This window comes from Papio anubis, chromosome 8 (genome assembly GCF_008728515.1).
Source record: "Papio anubis isolate 15944 chromosome 8, Panubis1.0, whole genome shotgun sequence".
NCBI lineage: Eukaryota > Metazoa > Chordata > Mammalia > Primates > Cercopithecidae > Papio > Papio anubis.
In genome coordinates this window covers 82,400,184-82,415,699 of record NC_044983.1, presented here as the reverse complement: position 1 = coordinate 82,415,699, position 15,516 = coordinate 82,400,184, and the positions used below count along the sequence as shown (strand labels likewise).

The 15,516-nt window shown below is 34.3% G+C and overlaps 1 protein-coding gene across 3 annotated transcripts in view; it reads right to left on the bottom strand.

Moving 5' to 3' along the window:
• The window catches only part of CNBD1 (cyclic nucleotide binding domain containing 1), a 533,550-nt gene that overhangs the window by 493,804 nt on the left and 24,230 nt on the right, over positions 1-15,516 (bottom strand). The gene's annotated exons all lie outside the window — the stretch shown is intronic.

The following is a 15,516-nucleotide window of genomic DNA, read 5'->3' as shown; positions in this document are numbered from 1 at the left end:
AGATTTTGTCACCACTAGGCCTGCCTTACAAGAGACCCTGAAGGAAGTACTAAACATGGAAAGGAACAACCGGTACCAGCCATCTCAAAAACATGCCAAAATGTAAAGACCATCGAGGCTAGGAAGAAACTGCATCAACTAACGAGCAAAATAACCAGTTAATATCATAATGGCAGGATCAAGTTCACACATAACAATCTTAACCTTAAATGTAAATGGACTAAATGCTCCAATTAAGAGACACAGACTGGCAAACTGGATAAAGAGTCAAGACCCATCAGTCTGCTGTATTCAGGAGACCCATCTCACACGCAGAGACATACATAGGCTCAAAATAAAGGGATGGAGGAAGATTTACCAAGCAAATGGAGAACAAAAAAAAGCAGGGGTTGCAATCCTAGTCTCTGATAAAACAGACTTTAAACCATCAAAGATCAAAAGAGACAAAGAAGGACATTACATAATGGTCAAGGGATCAATTCAACAGGAAGAGCTAACTATCCTAAATATATATGCACCCAATACAGGAGCACCCAGATTCATAAAGCAAGTCCTTAGAGACGTACAAAGAGACTTAGACTCCCATACAATAATAATGGGAGACTTCAACACTCCACTGTCAACATTAGACAGATCAACGAGACAGAAAGTTAACAAGGATATCCAGGAATTGAACTCATCTCTGCAGCAAGCAGACCTAATAGACATCTATAGAACTCTCCACCCCAAATCAACAGAATATACATTCTTCTCAGCACCACATCGTACTTACTCCAAAATTGACCATATAATTGGAAGTAAAGCACTCCTCAGCAAATGTACAAGAACAGAAATTATAACAAACTGTCTCTCAGACCACAGTGCAATCAAACTAGAATTCAGGACTAAGAAACTCAATCAAAACCGCTCAACTACATGGAAACTGAACAACCTGCTCCTGAATGACTACTGGGTACATAATGAAATGAAGGCAGAAATAAAGATGTTCTTTGAAACCAATGAGAACAAAGATACAACATACCAGAATCTCTGGGACACATTTAAAGCAGTGTGTAGAGGGAAATTTATAGCACTAAATGCCCACAAGAGAAAGCAGGAAAGATCTAAAATTGACACTCTAACATCGCAATTAAAAGAATTAGAGAAGCAAGAGCAAACACATTCGAAAGCTAGCAGAAGGCTAGAAATAACTAAGATCAGAGCAGAACTGAAGGAGATAGAGACACAAAAAACCCTCCAAAAAATCAATGAATCCAGGAGTTGGTTTTTTGAAAAGATCAACAAAATTGACAGACCACTAGCAAGACTAATAAAGAAGAAAAGAGAGAAGAATCAAATAGATGCAATTAAAAATGATAAAGGGGATATCACCACCGACCCCACAGAAATACAAACTACCATCAGAGAATACTATAAACACCTCTACACAAATAAACTGGAAAACCTAGAAGAAATGGATAATTTCCTGGACACTTACACTCTTCCAAGACTAAACCAGGAAGAAGTTGAATCCCTGAATAGACCAATAGTAGGCTCTGAAATTGAGGCAATAATTAATAGCCTACCAACCAAAAAAAGTCCAGGACCAGATGGATTCACAGCTGAATTCTACCAGAGGTATAAGGAGGAGTTGGTACCATTCCTTCTGAAACTATTCCAATCAATAGAAAAAGAGGGAATCCTCCCTAACTCATTTTATGAGGCCAACATCATCCTGATACCAAAGCCTGGCAGAGATACAACAAAAAAAGAGAATTTTAGACCAATATCCCTGATGAACATCGATGCAAAAATCCTCAATAAAATACTGGCAAACCGGATTCAGCAACACATCAAAAAGCTTATCCACCATGATCAAGTGGGCTTCATCCCTGGGATGCAAGGCTGGTTCAACATTCGCAAATCAATAAACATAATCCAGCATATAAACAGAACCAAAGACAAGAACCACATGATTATTTCAATAGATGCAGAAAAGGCTTTTGACAAAATTCAACAGCCCTTCATGCTAAAAACGCTCAATAAATTCGGTATTGATGGAACGTACCTCAAAATAATAAGAGCTATTTATGACAAACCCACAGCCAATATCATACTGAATGGGCAAAAACTGGAAAAATTCCCTTTGAAAACTGGCACAAGACAGGGATGCCCTCTCTCACCACTCCTATTCAACATAGTGTTGGAAGTTCTGGCTAGGGCAATTAGGCAAGAGAAAGAAATCAGGGGTATTCAGCTAGGAAAAGAAGAAGTCAAATTGTCCCTGTTTGCAGATGACATGCTTGTATATTTAGAAAACCCCATTGTCTCAGCCCAAAATCTCCTTAAGCTGATAAGCAACTTCAGCAAAGTCTCAGGATACAAAATTAATGTGCAAAAATCACAAGCATTCTTATACACCAGTAACAGACAAACAGAGAGCCAAATCAGGAATGAACTTCCATTCACAATTGCTTCAAAGAGAATAAAATACCTAGGAATCCAACTTACAAGGGATGTAAAGGACCTCTTCAAGGAGAACTACAAACCACTGCTCAGTGAAATAAAAGAGGACACAAACAAATGGAAGAACATTCCATGCTCATGGATAGGAAGAATCAATATCGTGAAAATGGCCATACTGCCCAAGGTAATTTATAGATTCAATGCCATCCCCATCAAGCTACCAATGAGTTTCTTCACAGAATTGGAAAAAACTGCTTTAAAGTTCATATGGAACCAAAAAAGAGCCCGCATCTCCAAGACAATCCTAAGTCAAAAGAACAAAGCTGGAGGCATCACGCTACCTGATTTCAAACTATACTACAAGGCTACAGTAACCAAAACAGCATGGTACTGGTACCAAAACAGAGATATAGACCAATGGAACAGAACAGAGTCCTCAGAAATAATACCACACATCTACAGCCATCTGATCTTTGACAAACCTGAGAAAAACAAGAAATGGGGAAAGGATTCCCTATTTAATAAATGGTGCTGGGAAAATTGGCTAGCCATAAGTAGAAAGCTGAAACTGGATCCTTTCCTTACTCCTTATACGAAAATTAATTCAAGATGGATTAGAGACTTAAATGTTAGACCTAATACCATAAAAATCCTAGAGGAAAACCTAGGTAGTACCATTCAGGACATAGGCATGGGCAAAGACTTCATGTCTAAAACACCAAAAGCAACGGCAGCAAAAGCCAAAATTGACAAATGGGATCTCATTAAACTAAAGAGCTTCTGCACAGCAAAAGAAACTACCATCAGAGTGAACAGGCAACCTACAGAATGGGAGAAAATTTTTGCAATCTACTCATCTGACAAAGGGCTAATATCCAGAACCTACAAAGAACTCAAACAAATTTACAAGAAAAAAACAAACAACCCCATCAAAAAGTGGGCAAAGGATATGAATAGACATTTCTCAAAAGAAGACATTCATACAGCCAACAAACACATGAAAAAATGCTCATCATCACTGGCCATCAGAGAAATGCAAATCAAAACCACAATGAGATACCATCTCACACCAGTTAGAATGGCGATCATTAAAAAGTCAGGAAACAACAGGTGCTGGAGAGGATGTGGAGAAATAGGAACACTTTTACACTGTTGGTGGGATTGTAAACTAGTTCAACCATTATGGAAAACAGTATGGCGATTCCTCAAGGATCTAGAACTAGATGTACCATATGACCCAGCCATCCCATTACTGGGGATATACCCAAAGGATTATAAATTATGCTGCTATAAAGACACATGCACACGTATGTTTATTGCAGCACTATTCACAATAGCAAAGACTTGGAATCAACCCAAATGTCCATCAGTGACAGATGGGATTAAGAAAATGTGGCACATATACACCATGGAATACTATGCAGCCATAAAAAAGGATGAGTTTGCGTCCTTTGCAGGGACATGGATGCAGCTGGAAACCATTATTCTTAGCAAACTATCACAAGAACAGAAAACCAAACACCGCATGTTCTCACTCATAGGTGGGAACTGAACAATGAGATCACTTGGACTCAGGAAGGGGAACATCACACACCGGGGCCTATCATGGGGAGGGGGGAGGGGGGAGGGATTGCATTGGGAGTTATACCTGATGTAAATGACGAGTTGATGGGTGCAGCAGACCAACATGGCACAAGTATACATATGTAACAAACCTGCACGTTATGCACATGTACCCTACAACTTAAAGTATAATAATAATAAATAAATTAAAAAAAAATAAAAAATAAAAATAAAATCTGACCACTGATTTATTGGAGGCTTCCCAGAAAAAAATTTTTTGTTGTTTGGAACTCACATTCTACAATCATCTATTTTACACATCTACCTGTTTTTCACTGGATACTTGTTATATTTGAATCATTGTACTAAGATCTTTTACATTGTTTTGTATTATTGCACATTTATATAACCTGACAATATGTTTTATTTGAGTTACTTTATTGACCCTTCTGCACAAAAAGAAACTGCAACTTTAATAGTTTGCCTAATTCATATAACTAAGAAGTGGAGGATACAGGGTACAAATGAAAACTAAATTGACTCCAAAACCCATTATTTTAACTGCTAGGATATTCTACCCCCCAATTAATAAAACATAATTAGTTCTTGCTATGTGCCAGGCACTCTTCTAAGTAATGTATATGTATCTTACTTGACTGTATTAACTAGATACTCCTATCCATTTTGTTCCCGAAAAGATGCTGAGGTTCAAAGAGTACAAAAGTGTAGACATATGCAGCCTATACTACAAAACTTGGAATCCTATTCCAATCTGTGATCTGGTTAGATCATCTTTGGAGTGGCTAAAAAATTTATTCCCAAATACTAAGACTTTTACCCAAGTCATTTTTTATGTGTATAACCTTAGTTATACTTACATACTTTATGTATATAACCTTAGTTAGCTGCCTCCTTCACCTAATTCTTGAGAATTTCCAAGATGTGGTTGGTAATGTACATGGATTCAGTGTCTAGGATCTGGGTCTCCAAAAGTAGTGTGTCCAAAAAGTGAAATACGTGGAAGGTTGAAATGGAAGAGTCAAATACTAGAGCTGGAGATGACATGATTTTCAGATTGAGCCCCTAAATGACCTGTAATGCTATAATGTATATTCTATGTTCCAAAAATGTAATGTAGAACATATTCCTACTTCTGAATCTCTTGTTGAAACAACAACATATGTCTGTGTGTTCAGTAGAAAAGTATTATTGTCTAAAACCATGTGAAATCTGTAAATAAATGTATCTAAATATGGAATATAGAAGTAGCTGAGGGGAAACATAAAATAATTAGCATGCCAGAGACAAAGAAATGTTTAGAATTATGGTAGAGTTGGACAGTAGATCATGGACCTAAATACCTATCTCACCCTTCAATTCTGTCCTGAAGATGTTTTTTGTGATTTACCAGGCTATGAGTAAATACTACCCATGGACAAAGAAGTTGCCACTTCATTGAAGCTTACCTGCAATGAACTCATCTATAAGAAAATAACTCCAACTTCCTCAAGCAGATGAAAGGGAAATACATTCAAAATATATAGGTTTACACAGCAGAACTCTAGAGCACTCTCAGGATTCTCTATATACAGGGATTACAAAATTAAATGCTTATCATATCCAAGCAAGTATCATAAGGTGGGAACTGTGGTAAGCTGAAAAGACCATGTCCACATGGAAGGACCTGTGACCTCGCCCTTAAGACCATTTTTATCATGTATTAATAAAGTTCAATGTGTTCAGATCCTGTAGTTTTCTACAGAAGTCAGAAATCTGTACTCTCATGTAAAAATGTCTTATTTTTAAATGTTAATAACTGCTATGGATTGTATGGTTCCCCCTCTCCCAAAAAGGCGTATGTTAAAGCTCTAACACCCAGTGTGACTATATTTGAAGATAAATGCAGTCTCCCTAACTACAAGGGAGGTTGGTAAATGTAGTCTAGCCCTGTGCCGAAAAAGAAGATAAAGTTTGGAGGAGCATACAGAAGCCTTTAAAGTAGATATAAAATCACTGACTATATTAGATTTGGATGTATTATTATTTAGAAATGTGTTTGTCATTTTACAGATAAGGAAATGATCCGTGTAAAGTTTAAATTACCTGCCTATGCTTATATAAACTAGCAAAATAAGTGAACACATTCCAATCGTCTTGCTCCAAGATTAAGGGTCTTCCATTTCTCATCATAGGCACAATCTAGTAGAGAAGGAAGGAAGGAACATGTCGTACTGTCAGGGAATACTACCGAGGGCTTTAAGTGATCACCCTTCCCCTGTTCTAGGCTAATCTACTTGGTGTTCTCATGGCTGAGTTCTACCCAGTGGAATATAAAAGAGAAGGCAGAAGGATGTACCTAAAATGATTCTTCCACAGAAGATTCTCAAGGTCCTTTTCCCTTCCAGCTTGATGCAGAGGAATAAGGTGGCCTTGGAAGCCACACAATAAAGACTGAAGAGCAAATGTTTAGTAGAGGCCTGAGTTTCTAAACTAAAAGAACAAACTGTCAATGAAAAGCACCCCTTTATAGCATTATGTGGGAAAGAAATAAAATTATATTGTGTAAAGCTACTGAGATTTAGTGTTTATCTATAGCAACCAGAAATACCCTAATGCAATATTTCTTCTGCATCTCATTCAGTTTTGCTCACGTCTGAAAACATAATAAGCTTTTAATAAGATGCTTATTGATTAATTATATTTATGCGTTTGCCCTAAGGCAATTCACATTTTTCATTTTAAGTTAACTAAAGCAAGTCATAAAAGTTGAATATATTCACTTATAGATTGTTTCCTCCTGAATTTGTCTTACAACTATCATAGCACCTACACACGTATTTGATGAAAATTAAAAGAAATACAAGTGATATCCTGATAAAGGAGGCAGGTACATTTGATAAGAATTAAGCTGATTCTATATTTTATATATACGATATGTATATTGCATATATAAACACATTTTCATAATACATGTCATTCTTTTATTACAGTATGAGTTGAAAAATAAACATTCCTTAAAAATGTCAGTGTATTTAACATTAGGCCACTACAAAGTTTCACACTATTCAGTGTCTTCTGTTCTTATTTAAAATTTTTTTGGAAATGTGAGTTTCTAGCCTTATTCATGGACAAAGCTCATTAGCCAATGACTTTATGCCTTCAAAATTATATTTTTTCAAAGAAGTTCCACATGCTATTGCAATTAAACATTAAGATTAATCTCAAACTTTTCTGAAGGAAAATTTAAAGATCTGTTTGACAAAATTAACTGCAAGATTGAATGTAAACCTCTTAAGAGAGATATTGATCAGTCATAAAAATTTACTTCCCCTGAAATAACTAACTAAAGTTCTCCCTATTTTGAGAATCAATATACGATTTGCACATAAAACTGAAGTCCTGTAACCTTATATGAAGTATTTAAACCTTTCATTTATTTTTTTATCTTTAGAAAAGGACTTCCTATCTTTAGGATTGTTATAGTAGCTAGAAATAATAAAAGTAAAACTTCAGACCCACTGTTAATAGTATATTAGGCATGTAAAAATGTTAACTGTTAATGTAAATCCAGGTACAGAATGTACAGCATTTAGATAAAAGACAGTTTTTAAATTTTTATTAAAATCACAGGGCTAGAAGCCTCACTTTTAATGGAAAAAAGAACAAGAATGTGAGTCACCATTAAATCTTCCTGTAGCAGTACATATAAACGCAGTGCCTGTCATGTTAAATGCTATTAAGACTAGAAAAATCTAGTTATGAGAAAGATTTGTTAAAAAGTACCTAGACACAGACTCAGGAAAAACGTTGATCATTAGAACAGAACTATTAAAAAGGAAATATCTGGCACTCATATACTGGTAGGGTAGAACCTATCTTATACCTTAGAAGAACACACCTTCTAACACACCTTAGAACATACCTTATATGCACACATGCCAAAATGCAAAAAATGAAAAAAAATCTTCAAGCTTTTTGCAGCATGGCAGTCTTGATTCTCTAAAGTGCCCTGTTATTGCACATATCCTGCATAACAAATTTCTGATGCATTACTGGTCTTATGAAAGGTGACCTAGGTCTCCAAGGCCCACCACATTGCAAGAAAAGAAGGGGGAAAGTGAGTGGATACTTGAGATGTGAGCAATGGGCAGAGAGGAGGGGTACGGTGTTCTAAAGGCAGTCATTGATACGAAGGAGCATGGGTGGGAGGAATTGAGCCATGACCGAGGAACAAGGAGGGGAGCCCAGCCATCTTTGTGGAAGGACTCTTGAAGGAGAATGGAGTAGCTTAGCTTGATGGTGCACACTGAGTCTAGGAAGAGATAGATATAAATTTTCTGTTGAAGAATTTTTCATAATTTAGGCCACATGTTACTACTACATGTTAATAAGCAAATCTTTCACAGAAAGATCACCTGGAAAGATAAGCTGCCATGAGTGCAAGCCAGCAGCAACAACATCAGATTTATATCCCTAAGCCTATAAATTACCCTATGTTAGATATAAAATATAAAAGAGTTATATATAAGATCTTTATGAAAATAAAGGAGGGAATCACAATGATGATTAATAACAAGAGACTATCAGGAATAGCTAATCAAACTTGAAGAACTAAGTGGAAAATCTCAAATTGAAAATTACATATATCTTTAGTATCTTTAAATTTTATTTTTACTGTATAATTTAAGTGTACAATATGATGTTATAGAATACACACAGAAAATAAAAAAGATTTCTATAGGGAAGCAAATTAACATATCCATCATTTCATATAGTTACCCATTTTTATTGTGTGTGGCAAGAACAGCTCAAATCTACTCATTTAGTTTGAATCCCAAATACAGTGCAATGTTATTGCCTATAGTCCTCATATTGTGTATTAGATCTCTTCACTTGTTCATCCTACATATATTCTACTTTGTGTCCTCTGATCTACATCTCCCCATTTCCTCCCTTCACCCTTGCCCCTAGTAACCACTGTTCTCTATCTCTGTATTTGCAATTTTGTTAATTTCACATATAAGTGAGATCAAGAAGTATTTTACTTTCTGTGTCTGGCTTATTTAATTTAACGTAAGGGCCTCTGGGTTCATCTATGTTGTGGCAAATGGCAAGATCTCATTCTTCCTTAGGGCTGAATAGTATTCCTTTGGGTATATAAACCAGATTTTTTATTTTTATTTTTCACTTTTATTTTAGGTTCAGGGGTACACGTGCAGGTTTGTTACATAAGTAAATTGCATTGCCTTTTTATTCTTCTAACAGTGTCTTCAGCAGAGGAGAAGATTTGAATTTTAAGGAAGTTCAGCTTAATCATTTTATTTTTCATCAGTCATGCTTTTGGTGTATTACCTAAGAAGTCATCACCAAACCCAACGTTACCTAGATTTTTTCCTTTGTTATCTTATATGGTTTTATACTTTTGCATTTTAAATTTAGGTCTATGATCCATTTTTAGTTAATTTTGTGAATAATGTAAGGTCTCTGTCTAGACACATAATTTTTTGTTTTTGGATATGGATATCCAGTTGTTTTAGTATCATTTATTGAAAATCCATACTTTCTCTATTGAATTGGCTTGCTCCTCTGTTAAAGATCAGTTGACATATTTGTGTGGGTCTATTCATAACCTCTGTATTCTGTTTAATTGATCCATTTGTCTATTTTGCTAATACCACATAGTCTTGATTGCTGTAGCTTTATAGTAAATCTTGAATTTGTGTACTCATTTCTTTTTAAATTAGTAATTCAAAGAGTACACATGCAACAGAAAAATCTCTTGTAAAATTGAAAACAACATAAGTTACTTTGAATTTTATTTTGACCACTATTCTGATCATCGCTTAACACTGAATTTTTTCATCACCCTCAGAGAAAACCCATATTAAATCAGTGAATATTATTTTAGGCTTTTTTGTGTCTTTATATACATTTCAGTGAACCAGTAGATATATAATTTATAGATTTATGTTTAAGTGTGTGGTCTTTGTATATAAAAAATATATCACATTGTATTTGAATACAATATGTGGTATACTCAGTGGTATATCCATACAATAAATACTATTCAGCAATAAAAGGAATGAGCTATCAAGCCAAATACACACACATACACACACATACACAATATATATGTAGATCCATACAATAAATTCATGAAATAAAAATTAAGCATGAAACACAAATATATGTAGATTAGTATATCCATACAATAAATATTATTCAGCATTAAAAGGAATGAGCTATCAAGCCAAATACACACACGCACACACACACAGAGAAAAAAACTTAAATACATATTGTTTAGTGAAGGAAGCTGCTGTGGTTTAAATGTGCCACCCAAAATTCACGCTTTTGAAACTTAATCCCCAGTGCCACAGTGTTGTAAGGTGGGGCTTAATAAAGGTGATTGAGTCATGAGGGTACGACTCATGAATTAATGCCATTATCACATTAGCAGGTTAATTATCATGAGAGTTGATACAAAGCAAGTCTAGTCCTTGGTGTCTTTCTCTATCTTCTCTATCTTTCAAAAGCTTGCTTTCGCTTTCCACCCTTATACCGTAAGATGACCCTTGACAGATGCCAGTCTCATGCCCTTTGACTTCCCAGCCCCCAGAGGTGTGAGAAATAAATTTATTTTCTTTATAAATTATCCAATCTCTGATATTGTTTTACAGCAACAGAAAACAGACTAAGACAGAAGGCAATCTGAAAATAATATATAGAGTATTATTCCAACTATATGACATTCTTAAAAAGGCAAAATTATGGAGACATAGGAAAAAATCAGTGGTTGTCAGGGGTTGAGGCTAGGGAGAAGGGAGGGAGAAGAGATGGAGCAGAAGATTTTTAGAGTAGTAAAACTATTCTGTAATGTTGAACATACATCATTACATGGAATGGTTGACCCACGTCATTATATACTTGTCAAAAGCCCTACAATGTTCAACACAAGCAGTAATCCCTAATGTAAATGGGTTTTAGTTAATAGTAATATATCAACACTGGCTAAAAATTGCAACACACTTACCATGCTTCTGCAAGATATTGATAATATGGGAAACTAGGAAGGAGGGGTCAAGGTATATGTGGAAGTTATACTTTCTACTCAAATTTTTTATAAAGCCAAAAGTATTCAAAAATTAATCTATTAAAACATATGAATAAAATAGATTTAACTTGTTCTAGTATATAATGTGGAATTAAGATGAGAAGAGATTTGAGAATGTAATTCCACTTAGAAGTTTGGTAGTCCTGGATTCAGGTAATAAAAGCTAGAGTGGAGTAGCAGATTAAAAAATGAGTGATAAACAGTAGAGATACAATGGAGCAGTAGAATCTAATTATAACACATGGAGAAATAAAGAGAAAAGGTAACAAAACATGCCTGCAAGATTTTCATGCTTTAATTACTGGGTAAATGCAGGCCTTCCACAAGTATTTTTTGAATGTCACCTATGTATCATGTACTGAAATAAGCAATAAAAATTCTCAGGTGCACCAAACAAATAGTGTTGCTTTTTTTCCCCAGGAGTTTACAGTCTAACTGTAGTGATATGTATAGAAATAGAGAAAGAAAGTGAGTTTTCAGGAAAGAATGAGTTTGTTTCTGAAATCAAGATCTAGGGAAATCTGAAGGTTAATGAAATCTTAGCAATTATCTATAGCAACTCCTCTAATTTGAGAAAGTTTAAGATAATATCGTCTAAACCAGTGTTCCTTAAGAAGAAGGGAGGATGGCAGAAGGAGAACTACTGACATTTTGGTTGGGACAATGTGCAAGATTTTACTGTACATTACTAAAGGTTTAAAATCCCTACTTCCTTTGAGTCATGGTAATAAAAATAAATATGTGTACATTTCAAATGCCCCCTAGTGAAGGTACCGCCCGAGGTAGAAAACCTTGCCTAAACAATTGGCTATAAGAGTGTACATGTTAGGTAAAATATGATTAATAGGCATGCCTTGAATTAACAACCTATTGAATAAATGTTAACAACCTATTGAATAAATGTAAGATCCCACCAATCTCTGCCCACATTTTCAGCCATCTCAAAAGACAGGACTGTTCTGGATTGACAGTGCCAGCTAGTGGTCATCAGAGGAAACCTCAAAATAAAAAATGGCTTCATTCCAGACAAAGCAATATTTAATGGCTCAAAGCTCAGATCATTTCTTTTATGTGTACATAAACCATCTTTTTAAAGCTCTCCTACCTTTCCTTTCTCTTTCAAACTTTATATCCATAAAAATAAAAGTCCCCTATTTCTTCATTTATTTTTTAAGACAAAAATACATGTCTAATTATGTCTGGAAAGCCAACAGAATTATCAAAACATTCTCATTAAGAAAAAGAAAGGTTCTCACCAACATCCTGTGAGTGAAAAAAGAGAAGAAAGAGGAAAGTAAGATATTTTGAAACAAAAATTAATAATGAATATATTCTAAAGGCCTTATGCTTTTCCAGGAACCTCCTTAAAATTATCATAATTATCGGTATCAGACTCTTAATACTTTTCTAATTAAAGGTACTGAAACAGTGAGAAAGAAACAATTACTCAATTTTTAAATTTTTCATTAATTACTATAAATTTTAAAATGTTATTTTCCTCTTTATTATAAAAGCATAACATTTCGATATATTTTGAGCAAATTAAGGAAAATTGGGTACTCTATGACTTTGTTAGTTAGCTTTTTTGTTTTAAAGAACAATGATTAACAATCATATTTAGGTTAAAGAGTTTCCACTAGAGGATTGAGTTGACTTCCTGTTCTACAATTCTGTGATTCTATAATATTGTGTCTTTGGAAAATTCTGAATGCTTGACAGTAAATTTATAAATGAACTTTGGACTAAAAGCTGTTCACGGGTGATAATTTTTATAAGTATTCAAGTATTCATGGGTTATAGTTTTTGTAAGCATTTGACCTTTTTTATAATAAAAACTCTCAATAGAAGGAATGTACATAAACATAATAAAGGCCATATATGATAAACCAACAGCTAACACTATACTCAAAGGTGAAAAGTTGAAATTTTTTCATCTAAGATCAAGAACAAGACAAGTATGCCCACTTTCACTACTTCTTTTCAACATAGTATCGAAAGTCGTAGCCAGAGCAATTAGGCAAAAGAAACAAACAAACAAACAAAAATCAGCCCAATGGGGAAGGAAGCAGGGAAACTGTCTCTAGTTGCAGACAAAATGAATCTGATAAGTATGAAAGCCTAGAGACTCCACCAAAAGCTATTAGAATAAATAAATATAGTAAAGTTGCAGGATATACAAAATCAATGTACAAAAGTTAGTCATGCTTCTATATACAAACCACCCAAAAAAATCCTAGAAAAATAATTCTATTTACAATAGCAACAACAAAATAGACTACTTAGTGTGAATTTAACCAAAAAAGTTTAAAGATCTGTATACTGAAACACTAATGAAAGAAATTGAAAACACAAATAGAAGGATATCCATGTTCACTGATTAGAACCATTAATATGGTTAAAATGTCCATACTACCAAAAGTGATATACAGATTCAAGGCAAACTGTATCACAATTCCAATGTCACCTTCACAAAAATAGAAAAAACAATTCTAAAATTTGTATGGAACCACTAAAGACCCCAAACAACCAAAGAGTCTCGAGCAAAAAGAGCAAAGCCAAAGGTATCTCACTCCCTGAATTCAAAATATATTATAAAGCTAGTATAATCAAAACAGTATGGTGCTGGCATAAAAACAGACATATTGATCAATTGAACAGAAACCCAGAAATAAACACACACAGTTATAATAAATTGATTATTGACAAAATTGCCAAGAACACACAATGGAAAAAGGACAGTCTCTCTAACAAGTGGTGCTTTAAAACACCAGATATCCACAGCAGAGAATGAAATTAGACCCTTACCTCTCACCATATACAAAAATAAACTCAAAATGGATTAAATACAAAAGATCTAAAACTTAAACATAGAACTGCTAGGATAAAACATAGGGGAAAATCTCCAGGACATTGGTCTGAGCAAAGATTTATTGAGTATGATCTGAAAGCATAGGCAATAAAAGAAAAAACAATTAAATGAGATTACATCAAACTAAAAGCTTCTGCACAATCAAGGAAATAATCAACGAAGTGAAGAAACAACCTACAGAATGGGAAAAATATTTGCAAACTATATATCTAATAAGGAATTAATATCCAAATATACAAGGAACTCAAACTACTCAGTACCAAGGAAAAAAAAATGATTAAAAATGGACAGAGTTTTTGAACACGTACTTTGCCAAAGAAGACATATGTATAGCCAATGTGTTCATGAAAAAAAATAACAAATGCTCAATAGCAGTAATCAATGGGGAAATGAAAACTAAAGCCACAGTGAGATATTACCTCATATCTGTTAGAATGACTGTTATCAAAAAGAAAGGTAAGTGCTGATAAGGACCTGAACTAAAAGGAACCCTCATACAGGTACACTGTTAGTGGGAATGTAAATTAGTTCAGCCATTATGGAAAACAGTATGGCATTTCCTCAGAAAGACTAAAAATAGAATTAACATATGATGCAGGAACCTCACTTCTGGGTATCTATCCAAAGAAACTGAAATCAATATGTTGAAGAGATATCTACATTCCCATGTTTATTGCAGCACTTTTCACAAGAGCCAAAATGTGAAATCAACCTAAACGTCCATCAATGAATAAATGGCTTTAAAAAAATGTAGTACTTATGCACAGTGGAATGCTGTTCAGTCTTAAAAAGAAGGAAATTCTTCTGCAACAGCATGAATAACATCAAGGACATTATGCTAAGTAAGATAAAGCAGGCACCGAAACACATATACCATATGATCTCACATAGAGGTGGAATCTGAAAACATGAAAGTCACAGAAGCAGAGAGTAGAATGGTGGTTACTAGGAGCTAGGTTGCTGGGGAGGAATGTGGAGATGTTGATGAAAGGGTATAAAGATTCAATTAGACAAGAGTAAAAGGTTTTTAAGATGTATTGCACAACAGGTGACTACAGTTAATAATAATATATTGTTTATATAATAGCCAGGAGAGCAAATCTCAAATGTCTCATCACAAAAAAGTAAGAGAAGTGATGGATATGTTAATCATCTTGATTTAATTATTTCACATTGTGTACATATACAAAAACATTTTACCACAGATATGCATATAATTAAGATTTCTTGATTAAAAGTAATATTTAAAAAGAATCCGCTCTCCAGACAATACTAAAAAGAAAAACTAAAGTCTGAATCTATCCTAACTTATTTATAATCAACACAGAAAAGTCTTGTACATTTTTTTGAATCATCAGAAGATATTTATTTCTATTGAACATCAAAATAAAATCCAACGCAAAACATTGAACTCTATGCCAAATGTCAAGGAGTTGGAAGCACTAAAATAAATAAAACAAATCTGCCTTCATGGAGTTTGTAGTCTACTAGGATGAAAAATCTTGCACTCAAAAATTTAAAAATC